Below are 18474 nucleotides of genomic sequence, written 5' to 3' on the forward strand. Positions count from 1 at the left end.
TGTATAGCTCAATTAAAGGGAGGGTATATTAAAGGCGATCGGACAAAGCACCTATCTCCGAAATTCTTTTTCACTCACGATCTTCAGAAAAGTGGTGAAATTAATGTGCAACAAATTCGATCGTCTGAAAATTTTGCAGATTTGTTTACGAAGGCGCTACCAACTGCAACATTCAACAAACTTGTGCAAGGAATTGGAATGCGTCGAATGAAAGACATCAAATAAAGTCCAAAACAGGGGGAGCGCATTAATACAAGAATGATGTACTCTTTTTCCTTCACTATGATTTTTTTCCACAGGATTTTTTCATAGTAAGGTTTTAACGAGGCACATTCTTTGTATAAAAGCATCCAAAGGGAAGCGTTATACACATCACGTCGACGTAAACATCATGTGGATGCTTTATATACTATATACGTAGTATGCGCGTCCATAAGTTGTGGTAAATTATCAACCACAAATATCATTTATTACTATGCCATAAATACTCAATTCAATGGAATGAAACAGAGAAGTATTATTCCACCCAAACTCATTTCTCTTCTTTCTCTCTCTCAGTTTATCTATATCCATACATACATATATATATACTCGCACACACACACACGTCATTCACACACACTACTATCACCAATATATATATATATAATCATTACCTCAAGATATATTGTATCTATAATACACACTATATATATACTATAATACTTACCAAATATAATATTTATTATATAACAGAAAATATTTTCTAAAAAATTAATACAATGAACGTTTTTGCCTAATCAATTATTTAATAATTAGACATTCACAGGCGCGGCCCGCACTGTCTTCTTCCTCGATTTCGAGCTTTTTAAAAAAATGGCCTAAGTCAAAGTACGATTTAAAAATCTAGCCCTCAAAAGAGTTTTCAAAACTATTATATTTATAAATTATAGGAGTTTTCAAAACTACTATATGCAAAATAATAGAAGTTTTGAAAACACTTGAAATACTAAATATAGAGATTTTCGAAAGTTTTATTTTTTCTTCCCACTACCTCGTACCGTCACATTGAATGTCATCAATATAGGAGAATTATAAGATTTCTCAAAACTCCTGTAATTGGTAATTTAGAAGTTTTAAAAACCTTTTCATATAAAATACTGATAAGAATCCTTATATATTTTGATTATAGAAGTTTTGATAACTTTTATACTTTTTAGTTTTAACTTTTAAACTACCATATTCCAAATTTTGTGTATGGTGTATTCGTTTTTAAAGCAAATTTTCTCTTCAAATATCCAATTTCCAAGTATTATTTTTTTTGGCTAAATTATTTTATAATTTTTATACAATATTTTGTTTTATATTGTATATAAAATAAACAATTAATACCAAAATAAACAATATATAAAATTAATATTATAAAAATTCACATAAATGCATTATACATTTAAATAATACAATAAATATAAACTTAGAAATTATACCAAAATAAACAATAAGATATTACAAAATACAATGTACAAATACTAAACAACTAACTTATTAAAACTAACGCCAAAATAAATATCATATAAAAATAATATTGTAATCAAACAAAAAATATACATTATATAAGAAAAATAGCTTACTAACAATATAAAACAAAATATTGTATAAAGATTATATAATAATTTAGTCAAAAAAATAATACCCTCATGTATGATTTTTTGAAAAGAAAATCCATTTAAGAAATGAAAGACATGCCACGTATAAATATTTGAAATACAACAAAATTATTTAAGAAAGTTTAAAGGGTAAATTATACTACATAAAACCCCATTGTGTTTTAGTTAAAATGCATAAAACACGCCGGAGGTGTTTTATTTATTGCGTGAAACTTCCTTGTGTTAATGTAAAATTTGCACGAAACATCATTTTCGTCCAAAATTGATATTTGATTGTAAATATGAACCCAATAATGCAAGTTTTATACAAATAAAAACGATAAAATATCTTAAATATTTTTTTGAATAAAATAAATATATAAATAATTTATTAATCCTCCATTTTATAGTTTTTTGGAGACATTGTTATCTGATCTTTAAAAGATTATAAAAATAAATAATTGATCAATTATTTATTTATTTATTTTATTCAAAAAAATTTATTTAAGATATTTTAGGTATTTTATTTGTATAAAACTAATTTAGGTCTTTATTTTATTTAGAACTAAACATCAGCTTTGGGTAAGGAGGGTGTTTTGTACAAATTTTAAATTAATCCAAGGAGATATCACGCAATAAATAAAATACAAGTGTGCATTTTTACTAAAAACATAATAGAGTGTAATATAATTTACCTAAGGCGAAATTGAAATTAAAAGTGTAGGAGTTCTCAAAACTCGTATAATTAAAAATATAAGTGTTTTTAAAACTACTTTAAATAAAAAAATTTCTATTACCATATGATATATTTTAAAAACTCATATATTTAATATTTTAAGTGTTTTCAAAACTCTTATATTTTTATATTTAAGAATGTTGAAAACTCTTACATTTTATAAATATAGGAGTTTTCAAAACTCTTTTTCTAGATTTTTAAAACAATGTTTGATTTGGATTATTTTTTAAAAAAACCCCTCGATTTCCTTCTTCCCCAATTTTCCCACCCTGCTGCTCCATTGCCGTTCCCACTCTCCATCCATCAGGATTCAGGTTAGCATATGTTTTTTCAAAATAAAAAAAAAGTGAAAATACAAAACCGCCGGTTCGGTACCTTCGGAAGAAAGAGAAACAGAAATCGAACCGTGAGAAACCGGTTTCAATTTTGGTTCCACCGCCGGTTCGAAACCGATAGAGCAAGTCTGCCGTTCTCATTCTTACTTCGAACTATACCGCTCTCACGCGAGACTGCCGCGCTTGATTTTGGGCATTTGATAGCGACGGTGAAGACAACGACGGCAGCAGTCTTCGGTGGCGGTGGCGCCTAGATTCTGTCTCGAAGCACCAGCTGTGACTGATGAGTGAAACATATGTACATAATATTTTTTCAACCTGGTGATTGTGAGCATCCACTTTTTTGTTTAATTTCGATTACCAGAGAATTCTGCATCGCAGTTTCGGATTTTTCAATTTTGGGGAGAAAGCAATGCGATATGCTTGTCTTATTGCAATCTAATTGATATAGTTTCTAGGATTTATGCAGGTTTCTGTCTCTGTTTTATTTGTTGAGGATGCATTTGATCTTTGTTTATGTTCGAATGTTTTGTTGTGAGTTCATTTTGTCAATGAAAATATGTTTCTACTACAAATAGATCTTACATGTTTCTTCAATCTGATTCTATTGAGTCATTACAACGCTTGCAAGAAATTATGGACATTTGGGTTATTTTGTGTAGTGAATTAGAATTAGATTAGTTGTTCTTAGTAATTTGCTCACCTTCACTGTGAAAGCTTAATAAACTGCTATGGTGTGCATTGTTTGATTACTTATGTGAGTTATGTTAATTTCATTTTTACTGTGCAATGAATTTTGTGACCAATTTAGACACTAATTCATTGGTTCATTGACCGTGTAGCTCAACTTGTGAAGCTTTTGTTCGAACTGCTTTCTTATATTTGGCAATAAAGTTGTGTGTAAGCTTCAAAATGTCAGGTTTGTAGCCTCTTGATCTTTCAATGAAATATCATAAGTTGCATAACCAAATATTTAAAAACAGAGCATAATAAATTTTCAAAGGTTTTACATTGCTTGTTGTCCAGCATTCCCATCTATAAACTGAGTCATCTTCATTGAGCCCTCTTTTTAACTTATAAGGTAGAGTAGGTTGTCATTTGCTTTAATATCACTCTTATAAAAGAGATAATAACATAGCTTGGTTGAGTTTCTTGAAATTTTATTACATAAGCAAAAGAGAGAAGACAATTGAGTTGAATAGAAAAGATAATGATGATTCATTTGTATGTGCTTCTATTTGAGAAATGTTGTAGGAATCACGTGGATGTTTGTGTGTGCGCGTGTCTGTGAAGCATTGCACTTTACTATTATTTTAAATTTTTTAGCTAAAATGATAGTTCAATAGAGCATGTTTCAAGTTCAAATCCTCACCATCATTGGCATCGGCCATCTATAGAAAAAGCATAAATAACTTTGTTTGCTCATAATGGCTGCATTGGAATATTATACAAGTATATATGTTAGCTCATAAATAACTTTCATTCATAATCTACATACACACCCATATATATATATATGTATATTAATTTAACTGTTTAGGTGGGATCTATGTTTGAACATGAAATCAGAGCAGTAGACCTAATGCTCAAGTTCCATCATTGCATGTATAAACATAAGTATTTCATCAGTTATGAAAATAACGACTGTGGGGTGCGTGCTGAATGATTTCATATGCAAATACCTATGTAATGCCATGCAGATCTACTTTCCTATAAAAGAATGATACATTCTATTTGTAGTTTTTAGTCACGTGGAAGATACATTGTATTGAAGAAAACTATGGATTCATGATTGTGCTTGATAAAGAATAGTTTAAAAATTAACTTTAGTATTCTGTTAGCATATATATGATTGATAAACTGTGAGGAAAAACAAAATGGAAACTAATTTGAAATTTTTTATATTAAGGAAGAATGACAACATATTTTACCAGTGAATATTGTAGAAGCATTTAAACCTTGATACTACATAATGCATTTCTTGAATCAGTTTACACCTATATGAAATGTACTCCATCTGCTTGCTTATGTTTTTATGAAATAAGTATGTTGGGTCGATCCCTGCCATTCAAGTGCCACCATCATGTTGACTGAGAAATGTATGTAATTCCTTGCGATAATCTTATGAAAGATGAGTTTGTGAGCCAAAGGACTATGTCATTGACTTACCCTCAAATTTAATGTGAAAGTCTACTAGTATGTTTGTGGATTAATCATGACATAGTTCACTTTTACATGATTTACAAGGCAATCTAAGTTTTGGGTATTCTATGGAGGATCTGAATTGTTTCTTTGTCTTATTTATATTTATTGCATATTCTTATGAGCCATTTCATCTTTAATGTATTGCTTATCTATTACAGCAACCAATGAAGATTACTCATATTTTACTTTAAAATTATTGATGTTGTATTGGAATGCTTTTTTGTGTGAATATTAGCTTTACCTTCTTTTATGTAGGTTGAGACTGCAGCAGGTTCTGCACCCTACTAGTGGCATCTCCCCTAAATTTTCTGGGGAAAAAAAATCATTTTGGAGAGTTCCCTCCACTGCCTCATCGGTGGAATTTGCTATTTTCCTTGGTGACACTTCTGATGTTTCAGGTGTTGCCCTGCTGGTTAGTCCACGTGGGTATTCAGCCTCTGATGCCTCCTATTGTAAGTGTGCTCCCAACTACCTCTTAACTATTTATTGATTAGATTTGCAATTGATTTTATTTTATTTTATTTTATTATTATTATTATTATTATTATTATTATTATTATTATTATTATTATTATTTTCTTAATGTCAACATTGGTACATCATGGAAACAAATTGTCTCTCCTCCAAACCAAATGGGGTTCCTTCCTTCCTTGCTTGCTTCCTTTCCAAAAATGGTAAATAAATAAAGACTGTTTGTTTATTTGGTAGCAGCAGATAGACTCTTGAGTTAGTTAGGAGTGGCAGAAACTCAAACACTTTGTCCTATGTTACCAAACTGTCTGGCAACACCAAATACGAGTTACTTAGACAAGAGTCCTCTGTCCAGACCCTGATCTGGTAACCTTATGCAATCTTCTAGTCTTAATGATGTGATTAGCTAGAGTATCTATTTCTATGTGGCACTGGCAGACAATTATAGAAGACGCTAGATCTTATATTTTTGTTCACCCAAACGTAACAAAACATACCATTAGAGAACAAAATCATAAGTTGCAGAACCATATATTTAAAAACCAAGCATAATAAACAACATCATGTGGTTTTCAAAGGTTTTCCATTGCTTGTTGTCCTGCATTCCCATCTATAAACTCCTAGTCATCTTCATTGTGCCCTCTTTTTAGCTAATTAGGTAAATTAGGTTGCCATCTCTTATTGTTTTAATGGTTCATAAGTTATATACTAATTTGATGGTTGGAAGTTGCATATTCTTATAAGCCATTTCATCTTTTATGTATTGTTCATCTATTACATCTGTTATATATATATATATATATATGTACAGTGGTTCATTTAACTAACCCTATTTTTTAAACTAGATGTCTAGATATCCTTTCCTTAAGAATTCCATCTTTTATATTGGGATGAATGCCTTGCCTTATCTATAGATTTGATATTTCTTATTAAAACTTCCAAAAGTATGCTTTGGTGATTTCCTGTGTTTTATGTATTCAAGGCTCTTCCAAAAGTACTAGCTGAATTTTCCAACTTTTTGATGCACAATTGGTTTTGTTATGGTGCATCTTTGGACAACTAAATCTTCTTCTTCAGAAATTTCACCTTTTAAGATTCCCATTGCAACCTCATTCTCCTCCACCATCTGTTGTATCACCCGCTTTACGGGTCTGGCTCCAAAGTTAGGGTCGAAGCCCAATGTGGCCAGCAGTTCAATGGATTCCTCCGTGTAGTGAAAGTTTATGTTCTTCTGTTTCAGTCTGTCTTTTACTCAATGTAGCTGTATATATAATAAAATGATGGAAAAAAAATATCAGTGTAAAAGCATATTAACCAAATCACAAACAAACAATAAAGAAAAACAAAGGAGCATCAGAGTGTGACAGCTCTGGTTCCCCACATATAATGCCAAAACTCATACACATAACGACGTTCAAGTAGCTAGTCGTCACCTTGATTAATTACATTAAACGACTAACTAAGTAACGATCAAATGAGTTTTAATTAACCATGGCATATCCTAGTCCAAAAAATTCACATCTTCTGTAAAACTGAAAAACATACACGTAAAATAGTCATCCAAAAACCACCCACCCCAATTATACTATTGAATTAGCTTTTCCTAGGAAGTTTGTGAATACCTCTCCTTCTGTCCTTGACAAGAATGATATGCAACTTATCAAAAAAGTAATTGAATAGTAGGAATTAAGATTAAATGAAGTTTTATTTTTCTTACCTGAATTTCAACAATTTTCTTGATTTGTTTGGAGTCCAGAGGCTGGAAAACAATAGCAGTTTTCCTTCCCAATTATAACAGGGTTGTTCTTTGTCCTACGGGATAAAATTTGAATGCATCGCCTTATTTCAACATCACGTCCTATAACAGGGTCCAATTTTCCACGTCTGGCAAGTTCAGTTAAGTCACTCCTCATATTTTCCTTCAGGATCTATTCAGCCAATGCAAATCAATAACATAACATGCAAGCACCGCATAAACTAACCAAATTTATTAGCCATGTAACAGCACTGTATAACATCAATCACTTAATCTATCTAAGGTTGGAATGTTTTGTCTTGGTTGTGTTTTCAACAGAGACATACAAGTAGATGTGAGTGACTATGGCAAAACTTCGAATAACAAACACAAGTAACTGGAACGACTCACTTTACTAATCAGTTCAGCATTTCAGCCTAACAACCCCAATGTGTAACACCCCGGAGTGTCACTGTCACGGCACACCGGAAGGCTCGTTCATCAATCAATGAGTCTTACGTTGTGGCGCTAAGGCTAAAATCAATTAATACAAACAACTAAATAGGAATTTAAAATTAAAGCGCACCAGTTTATCAATTAAATAAGTAAAGTTCGAGTAAAAAACATAAATTGAAAGTAGTTCAAAAGACATTAGTCTTTAAACAAGTCTAAAAAGTTTTTAAAACAAAAATCTACGTTTATTTACAATTCTTTGACACCGAAAGAGAAGCTAGTCGTTGTTGCTGGCGGGAGGAGTGACAGTAGGCAGGGAGGGGCCGGAAGAAGGCAGCAGATGCTGCACCAGCCTCTCCACCGTCTGCCTCATACTCTCCATCGTCTGCCTCATACTCTCCAACCCCCTCTCCATCGTCTGCCTCATACTCTCCAACCCCCTCTCCATCACCAGCTCCATACTCTCCAACCCCCTCTCCATCACCAGCTCCAGACTCAGCGCATTGTTGTTGCCCGACAGCGGATCAGCGGGCGGCGGCGGAGCATTGCCCAGCTGCGGATCACCGGGCGGCGGCGGAGCATTGCCCAGCTGCGGATCACCGGGCGGCGGCGGAGCATTGCCCAGCTGTGGATCACCGAGCGGCTGCAGATCATTGCGTGGCGGTGGCGGCGGCGGCAGCGCATGACACTTGCTGTAGGTCCAGAGAATTCCCAGGACAGCCCAATAAAAAAGAATGTATATTGGCAAAAGCCATATACATCCTGCAATAACATATAGCAAAATCTGATACCAAGTGGATCTTAATATAGTTAAACTAAACAAGCAAATATAACTGCTCCAAATAGTACTTACACCTAAAAATTCTATCGTATCCGCCAAACTGTTTAATATTTCTATTTCTTGTCTTAGTATTTCTCTAAGACAAAAAGTAATAAATAACAAAGTATTACCTAGAAACAAACTAATCAACACAACGTCCTCTATCCAATCTAAATTCGTCGGTTGAGCCAATAAATATGAAAATATAGCTAGACTAAAAGAAATGGAAGAATTGAACGTTGATTGCCCAACGTTATATCTAACAAACACCGCAGCCACCTCGCGGGGCTTTGGCGGACAAGAAAGTCTATCGTCTTGGTTTTGATTCTCATTCATATTCATATTGCCGCCTGTGTAGAAAAGATACAAATAAAATTAAAAAAATCATAAAAATAATATAATGGAGCTGCCAAAGAAATATATATATATATTATTATTGAACTTACCTTTCAAAAATAAAAACAACTACCACTGGCCGAAGGATTGGGTTGAAGAAGAAGTAGATGGGGGAAGAATTTCGGCTGCTAGAATGTGGCTGCGAACCAACCTGGTGCCTTTTTTTTTCTTTTTCTTTAAACTCCGGCGGGCAGGGAGGGTGCGGTGGCGCGGTGGCGGTGGCGGGGAAGGTAGAAGAAGAAGACAGGGTGGCGCGGTGGCGGTGGCGGGGAAGGTAGAAGAAGAAGACAGGGTGCGGCGCGCGGCTGTGTGGGTGTAGTAGGGTAAACACCTAAAATATTCTATAATAGTAGTATTAATTTTTATTTTATATTTTAAATTTTGTAATTTTTTTTTGTTATATGCTTATGTTTAATTTAAATTATTTTATTATCTATTACACCAATAATTAAAATTATTATTTTTATTTATTTTTTAATTTAATTATTTACTGAATTTATTATTTAATTATTTTTAATTGTAACAATCTAATTAATTATTTATATATATGATTTTTATATAATAAATAAAAAATAAATATATCTAAATAAAATTAAAATCGAATTTAATTATTATTAAATAAAATTCAAATTTAAAAAATAGAAAATAAAAAAGAAAAAATACTAAAAATGAATATATATAAACCGACGTTTCAAACCATAACCGATCGACGGTTTATAAATAGTAATTGAAATCCCGTAATCGAAATCGTCATTGAGAACGTTGGTTTCGGTTTATATTTTGACAAATCGTAATCAGCAGTTTAAACAGTTTGGACAAGTTAGCTATGGGTTTATTATTTTGATTTTATTTTTTATTTAAAATATAGGGAATCGTATCGACAATATAAAAAATAATATATTATGTTGAATGTTAACTTTTGAAAGAGAATACTATATATATTATAAATCGTGTCAAAAAAAATAGTGGGTAAACAAATTTTATATATGTTGATGTAATTTTTCAACAAAAATAAAGTAAAATTCAAAGATATAGAAAATATCCTTAAACTTGATTAATTAGTGCCTGAGATTAGGAATCTCTAAACACGGTATGGTACAGAAAATAAACTGGAAAATAAAAGACTGAAATTTAAAGTGGTGATCCCCAAATCTGACTTTGCTTTGTTGAAGTTGATTGAAGATGCCTTTTCAGAATAAATCTGAATCCTTAAATAACCTTTGAAGAAAACGGTTTGAACCGCCGTCTGGTCGGTTACAGCAACCGCTGTCAACCGACCATCAAATTCTCCTCAATTGACACGTGTTACAACTTCCTTCAACCTCCCCAAACCTCTCACACCTTAAACCGTCCCAGAAATGCCATTCGCCCGACCTAAGTGCTACCCGACCAATCCAGAGACTAACTGGTCGCCGGACCGAACGATTTATTGGTCGCCCCATCAAGCGACCAACATCTGATTTCCCCATACGATTCAATGGTCGCCCCAACCAGGCGACCGCCATCGGGTCTCTTGCCCGACCACGTATCGTCCGTCTCATTCTTCTTCGCCCGACTTCACTTGGTCCGAACTTCGTATCACGTCCTGACCTCAATGCCCGACCTGCTTCTTCGCCCGACATCATTTGGGCCGACCTCCGCATCAGCCGCCCTCCGTCTTTGACCGACTTTAATTGGTCCGACCATGGACCAACCAAATGTGGTCCCGACCACGGACCAACCGACCGGCTCTATTTGCCTTATCTCTTTAGAAGGACAGACTGTCCTCTGGACAGACCTCCGCATCTGTCCGTACCTCTTCCTTGCCCGACCTTTCTCTTGACCAACCTTCGCGTCTGCCCGACTTCGTCTTTCACCCGATCTACGGTTTACCCGACTTGGGTACACCTTTTTTCAGACTCCGCCCGACCTTTCTTCCTTCCTGATCCTTGCATCTGTCCGATTGCACCCGACTTCTGGGTCATTTAACTTATATCCAGACCCGTCCAGAATCCCACTGCCATTATTTATTATTATTATTATTTTTGTGCGTAACAATATACTTTCAACTTATTTGTTTGTATTTTAAATATACATTATTTTATTTTATAAAATGTCACGTCCAAATAATAGTATTTAAATTAAAATTTAAATAAAAAAATTAATTTCAAATAAAAAATCAAACAAACACTTTATTTTTAAATGTTGATAGAATTACTTTATCTCAAAGTTTAATTATATGTCCTAAAAAAAGTAACTTTTATTGAAAATGTAGAATTTATACTCACCTAGGCTCATAATGTTTGAAATTTAATGTAATACCGATACTTAATGATGTGTATGTTTTATGAAAAAAGAAAAAATTAATAATAGTCATAATATAACTAAAATGTATTAATTTTGGTCCAAACATAAAAAAAAAAAAAAAAAAAAAGCAATAAAAGTCAACAATTTTAGTTTAATGAAAACAATTTCAATTAATTTTGGTTTCACAGTTTAAAAATTAATAAAAATCGCTGAAGTGAACGTAATAGGATTGACGGAACAGCTGACCTGAAAATAATAAAGTCGTATACAATTATACAAGAGTCATGTTGTCACATAGTTGTGTATAATTATACATTCATATTATCACACATCCGTGTTTAATTATACATGGTCTTGTTTATTTATTTTTAATTATTTAATAATTTTCATTTTTTTGGTTATATTGTTTTTGAAAAAAAAAATATTTTTGGTTCCCAATATTAAGAAAATCCATCTGGTGTATTCTTTTGAAAGACTTTACCTATTATTTTATTATTCATCAAATTTTTTCTCTGCGAACATCTAATTAAACATTTTTTTATATACTATATTAAAAGTTAATTGTATATTTAGGGTGTGTTTGTTTGGAGGTATGGATTTTGAGTTGAGATTTAAATAATAAAAATTTTGAATTAAAATAGTGACATGATGTGATGTAAATAGATATTGATGTGATGTTTTAAATATAAAATTGATTTTTAGTATAATATAAAAAATAAATATTTAATTTATTATTTTTAGGTGAAAAAAATTGGTAAATAGTAGAAATTCGGGGAAATCCATCAAACAATCACACCCTTAAAATATCACATCAACACCTCTTTATATTACATCATACAAATATTCAAATTTAAAACTTTTACTATTAAAATATCAAATTATCAAACAAACATACGCATCAATTGTAGTCTTATTATAAATAATTTTAATTATTTTTTGTCTCACTTGTTAAAAAACTAATAATAATAAAAATTGTTGACTACAGGCCACTGACTTGACATGGACACAAAACAGTGAAACTGGATTTAACATTTTCAAATTTGTACACTTTAATTTTTAACTATTATATCAATTATTCTAAATTTAATATATCTATTTTTTTTTTCAAAAAAAGATAACAAAAATTTAGATCAAAATAGAAAGAAACATGGTTATGTACAATCAGGGCGGACCTAGGGTAGGGCAAGGGGTGCTGCAGCCCCCTCACCCCACCCCATTTTTTAAAAATTAAATATATATATATATAATATAATAAAAAATTCTCAAAATTAAAATTGATTAAATTTTAATTTTAAATCAAAATTATTATTTAATTTGTATAATTTTTAATAAATATATTTTTTAAATATCACAATAATATATAATATTTAAATTCAAATTCAAATCAAACAAATTTTTAATTGTGGGAATGAAATAATTTTAATGATTTTTTTATTAAAAGTAATTTTTTAAAAAAATAATAAATGTATTTTTTTGGCAATTTTAAATAATATAAAAAATATCTACAATATTTAATTATTATTTGTCAATATTTTTAAAATTTTTTAACAAAGATATATTGTGCATATCATATTACAATTTAGTAAGTAATGATTATCTCTAACCAACATCATATCTAGCATAATTTTTAAAATATAAGAATTCGAAAATAAATCAATATATATTTTTATATGTATAAATTAAATATAATTGTATTTGTTGATGTAATTTTTCAACAAAAATAAAGTAAAATTCAAAGATATAGAAAATATCCTTAAACTTGATTAATTAGTGCCTGAGATTAGGAATCTCTAAACACTGTATGGTACAGAAAATAAACTGGAAAATAAAAGACTGAAATTTAAGGTGGTGATCCCCAAATCTGACTTTGTTTTGTTGAAGTTGATTGAAGATGCCTTGCCAAATGATGATCCAAATCCTTAAATATTCTTTGAAGAAAACGTTCAGAACCGTCGCACTGTTTCACCAACCGTTCCCACCAGTTACAGAACTCAGAACTGCCTCTTTCATTGACACATGTCTTTAACCGCCTCGCCAACCGCATAACCCAACGACCGACCAACCGACCAATCTAGATACATAATTGGTCGCCAGATCAAAAGACTCACTGGTCGCCCCATCAAACGACCACTATTTGGTCTCTTCAATCGTCTGACCTATCAACAGACCTTTCTTCGCCCGACTTTCTTTTTCGACCGACCCCCATAGCAGCCAACCTTTGTATCAACCGACCCATTTATCCGACTGCGGATAATCCGACCTGCTTGCCCGACCGCGGACCATCTGACTTGCTTATCTGATTGAGAACCAACCGACTGAGAACCCACCGACTGACTCTGGATACCTTATTATTATTATTATTATTATTATTATTATTATTATTATTATTATTATTATTATTATTATTATTATTATTATTTTGTGCGTAACAGTATTATTTTCGATTTTAAAAAATTAGCCCCCCCTCCGACTAAGTTCTGGTTCCGCCCCTGTGTACAATTAAACCCGGCCGTGTGACAACTAACTAAAGCTAGCAAAAATAAGCACGGTTTGAAAATTCGATCCAAACCGAACATAAAAAAACTGTATTTGAACCTTCAAAAATAGGTTTGAAAGTTTTTAGGTCATGTCCGAGCATATGAAGTTACTATTTAATATATTTATATATAAATATAAACTAATAAATTAATAATAAAAAATAATGTAAACCTTAAAGTTTTTGTCATATGTATATAGTAATTTTAGTTATATTGAACTACATTTTTTCTCCCTATATTTTAACTTTTATCTTTATTATTTACTTGGTGGAATTTGCATGCACGTAGGTTGACGATTTTAGCATCTAGAATAATCTCCACGGAGTCGTTTCATATAAATTGTTTTCATTCCAAACATGGTTGGGTACATGCCAAAATATACTTCTTTTATTTCAGAAGAGTTTTCTTTATTTTCAACCATCCTAAAATAATTGTTTAATTTTTTTATTTAGTCAGTCGACGCAGTTTTTACTGTACAACAAACCTATATCTATTTTTCAAAAACTTTCCATAATTATCACTTTAATATAATTTTTTTAATTTATTATAAATTAAGGACAATTTGATTATTAATATTCTACGTTATAGTCCTTTTAATTTAATATTATTATTTTTTAATTTCGTACTAGTTCCAAGTTAGACATTAACCTCAAAGCTATGCATCAGGCCTGACGTATTGCTATCTGCTTCCTCACATCGCTGATGTATGTTTCAGGAAAGGATATTATGGCAAAGGCAAAAACTGAGCATGGAAAAACTGCAGCCTTTTTTATAATGGTTCAATTTTTTATATTTTATACTAAATATAAATATTATTCTTATTATAAATATTACTCTTTAGTTCATATAAAATACTTTCTCCGTCCCATAAGTAAATATCAATTTATTTTTTTCATGTAGTTTTAGAAATATTAGTATTATATTTGGATGTAGTAGCAATAAAGTAGAAATAACTAAAATAATCTTATTAGTATGTGTGATATAAATGTAATGTCATTTGTGTAATATATTGTAAGTTGCAAGGGTATTTGTAATATTAGGTAGATAGTACAGTTACTAAAAAAGAAAATAGATATTTTGTTATAGGACGGACTAAAATGGAAAAATAGATACTTTGTTATGGGACGGAGGGAGTAGTATCTTTTTAATTTATATTTTATCTCACATAATTTTGTTTTAAATAATTATACACTTTAATCACATTCTAAATTTTATATTTTTTTCGTCCCAGCTAAATTGTCTTATTTTGCTTAGGCACAAAGTTTTAGGTATTGTGTAATTAATAAATAATTAAGAAATTTATTAGTAAAAATAATTATAAATTAAGATTAAGATGACTAAATAGTTTAATTAAAATAAAAGAATTATAAATTAGAAATTTTAAAATGTGATTAAAGTGTATAATTATATTTTCAAAAAAATGAAACGACAAATTATGTGAGACGGACGAAAATAGAAATAGTGGATAAATTAAATGGGACGGAGGAAGTGGTAATTTATAATTTTTTTTAATTTTAATTAAATTATTTAGTTATCTTAATTTCAATCTATAATTATTTTTAGTAATACATTTTTTAATTAGTTACTAATTATATTTTTTCTAAATTTTCATTGTTACAGTAAAGTGAACATTTTTTCTGAGATTGAGAGAGTATATAACATAAATACAATTTTAAGGGTTTGTTCTTTTAGAATTTCGCACATATTTCAATAAAAATACACTAGTTTTCTCACAAAATATCGTATTAAAATAGTATTTGTTACATACAAATAATAATAATAATAATAATGATAATGGTAGCAGGGTCTTAAAGGAGGTCGGACAAGATAAGGTCGGGCGAAAAAGGATGAGACGGACGACACGGAGGTCGGACAAAAGGAAGACGGGCGAAGAAAGATGAGATGGCAGACACGGAGGTCGGTCAAAAGAGGTCGGGCGAAGAAGGATGAGATGGCTGATACGGAGGTCGGACCAAATGAGGTCGGGCGAAGAAGGATAAGACAGCCGACCCGGAGGTCAGACAAGTGAAAGGGCGGTCAGTTGGTCGCTTGATTGGGCGACCATTGAATCGTCTGGACGATTCATTGTTCAGCCAATTGAAGAGACCAGATGGTGGTCGCTTGATGGGGCGGCCAATGAGTCGTTTGGTCTAGCGACCAGTTAGTCTCTGGATTGGTCGGTTGGTCAATCGTTGGGTTATGCGGTTGGAGAGACGGTTAATGACACGTGTCAATGGAGGAGGATTTAGTGGGCGGTTGATAGCGGTTACTGTAATCAAACAGACGACGGTTCCAAAACGTTTCTTTAGGGAATATTTAAAGATGGGGTTCGCAACTGGCAAAAACATCTTCAATCATCTTCGATCGACATCAAAGTCAGTAAATTTCTTTTGGGGATCACCATTTACTTTTTCAGTCTGTAGTATTTATTTTCCTAGTTTACTTATGTATCGTACGGTGTATAGAGATTCCTAATCTCAGGCATTTATTTTATCAAATTCGAAGATAATTCATATTTTTCGGATTTTACTTTTTTATTGTTGAAAAAATCAATCAACAGTATTTAAATAAAAATTCAAATCAATACTTTATTTTCATTTAATTTCAAACCATAACAAAACAGTTTGTTTGTGGGTTTGAATTTTTGAATTTAGATTTTTGAATATTAAAAAGTTGAAATTGAATAGTTGTTTGATGTGAAATAAATATATATATTTATGTGATATTTTGAATGTAAAATAGATTATTAATATAATATAAAAAAGAAAAGTAATGTTTGATTTGATCTTTTTTAAGAAGAAAAAAAATCAACATGTACCACTTGTAACGGGTTAGATGATTCCTCCTCGAACACCTTCCCGTCGGCCTAGCAATTCCTCGACACTCTCGAGAACTTCGTTATTACAGCCACGCACACGACTCCAATATAGCCTAAAAAGCAAGAACACTACAAAATGCACCCGGTAAAGTATAGTGTATATTAGCTCTCTGAAACTAAATTGAAGTAGAACAGAGGGGGTCTTCTCTATGTATATAGGCACTCTAACGGATCGGGCCTAACACAGACCAAAACATATCCAGACTCAATAGATTTTATCTAAACAACCCATAAAAGAACACATTGTAACAATTTTTTTAACATATTAGCAGAATTTCAAAGAAATATCTATCAAAAGACTAGAGTATATACTAAATTTATTTATATTAAAAAAATAATAATAAATTATATAACATCTTTTTTTTGTTTTAAGAAAAATGCATAAAATACTTCGTCGTTTACTATTTGATTTTTTACAAAAAAAAAAAAAAAAAAAAAACTCTAAAGATAAAGATTGATATATTATTTATTTATTTTAATTTATTCAAACAAAAATTATTTAAAATATTTTATTTTTTTATTGGTATAAAACTGCATAATTAAGTTTGTATTTACACTCAAATATCCTTTATCCAAACTTTAAATTAACACAATGAGATTTTACGTAATAAATAAAGCACGAGGTGTTTTATGTATTATATAATTTATCCTAAAACATTACTCTAAAAAAATCAAGTGGAAGATTATGTACATACATCTTAAATGAAAATATCGATATAATTTTAATGAATTATACTATATTACTGATAATACTAGATCGGATCTTCTATTCCATTAACACTGCCTATCCCCCTATCCTCACGTACATAATGTGTATACATACACACGTATATATTTTTTTTTTTTGTGTAGGAATATAGAGATATGGTTTATTTTTATGATAGAGGATCCCATGAGCTATAATACATATCAAAGTTACATTAGAAAACATAACGCCGCAAACGGGCACTAGTGTTTATATATATATATGGCGGCTGGTATGGTGCTGAACATATATTAAGTTCATAACCATGCTGAATTAATCTCCTCCGTTAGATCATTGTATTTTATAATCTTGTGGCTCATAATGATCGGGGACATTTTAGGTATTGTATTAAAATTATTATTATGACTTTTTAATTAAAAAAATCAATAATATTAATTGTGTACGTTATATTTGGAAATAAGAATCATCATAAATTATGAAAATCTGATATATTAAATTTTAACCGAAATATATACATTTAAAGTAATATGATATTAACAACACGAACATATGCTCCCTACAAGGTATTAAGATATGTATGATTTAAAATTTAACATGAACGGTATGATGTGAGAAATATTTAAAAATAATGTAAGTAGTGTGACAAAATGATATATTTTTCTAAATTATTTATCGTTTATTATTTTCTAAAATAATAAGATTGATTAGAAAAAAATCAGCATGAATTTAAGGATTTATTTTTAGAAAAATAAATCACAATTATTTATAAAAATATTTGTTATATAAAACACCTACGGTGTGTTTCTTTTAGGCAGTTTGGGCCGAATTTACTGTGCACGGTAAATTCGGCGCCAAACCGAACCCCCTCCCCCCCCCCACCCCGCGGACAGGACAGGAAATGGCAGCAAAAAGCTGCCATTGATGTCATATTTTTTTTTTTTTTCAAAATATTATATTTATTTAATATTTATAATAATTATATGGTAAAAAAATATATACAATATATATGTCATTTTGTAGAGAATAAAATTTTCTATAATACAAATAAATAAAAATTTATATATATATATGTTGGGTATAATATAAATTCATAATCAAATCATACAATATAAATTTTATCAATTAAATTTAATACACACTTTATATTATTTTATTCATTATCCATCAAATCAATACACATCAAAACTCCCCAAACCCCAACCAAACACAAACACAAAAGAAACAACAAAATTCAAAATTCAAATAAAAACCAAACCGAAACCCAATTTTTTCCAAACACCCCTAAAGAAAC

The 18474-nt window shown here is 30.8% G+C and overlaps 1 long non-coding RNA gene across 1 annotated transcript; it reads left to right on the forward strand.

Annotated features, from left to right (window-relative positions):
• Positions 1-2773: 2773 nt before the first annotated feature.
• LOC127261643 (uncharacterized) lies at positions 2774-6194 on the forward strand. Its single transcript, XR_007840950.1, has 3 exons — positions 2774-3023; positions 3539-3615; positions 5157-6194. It is a non-coding gene; the product is annotated as an uncharacterized LOC127261643 (long non-coding RNA).
• Positions 6195-18474: the final 12280 nt, after the last annotated feature.

This window comes from Andrographis paniculata, unplaced genomic scaffold (genome assembly GCF_009805555.1).
Source record: "Andrographis paniculata isolate CXL003 unplaced genomic scaffold, ASM980555v1 Contig64END, whole genome shotgun sequence".
NCBI classification, from domain to species: domain Eukaryota; kingdom Viridiplantae; phylum Streptophyta; class Magnoliopsida; order Lamiales; family Acanthaceae; genus Andrographis; species Andrographis paniculata.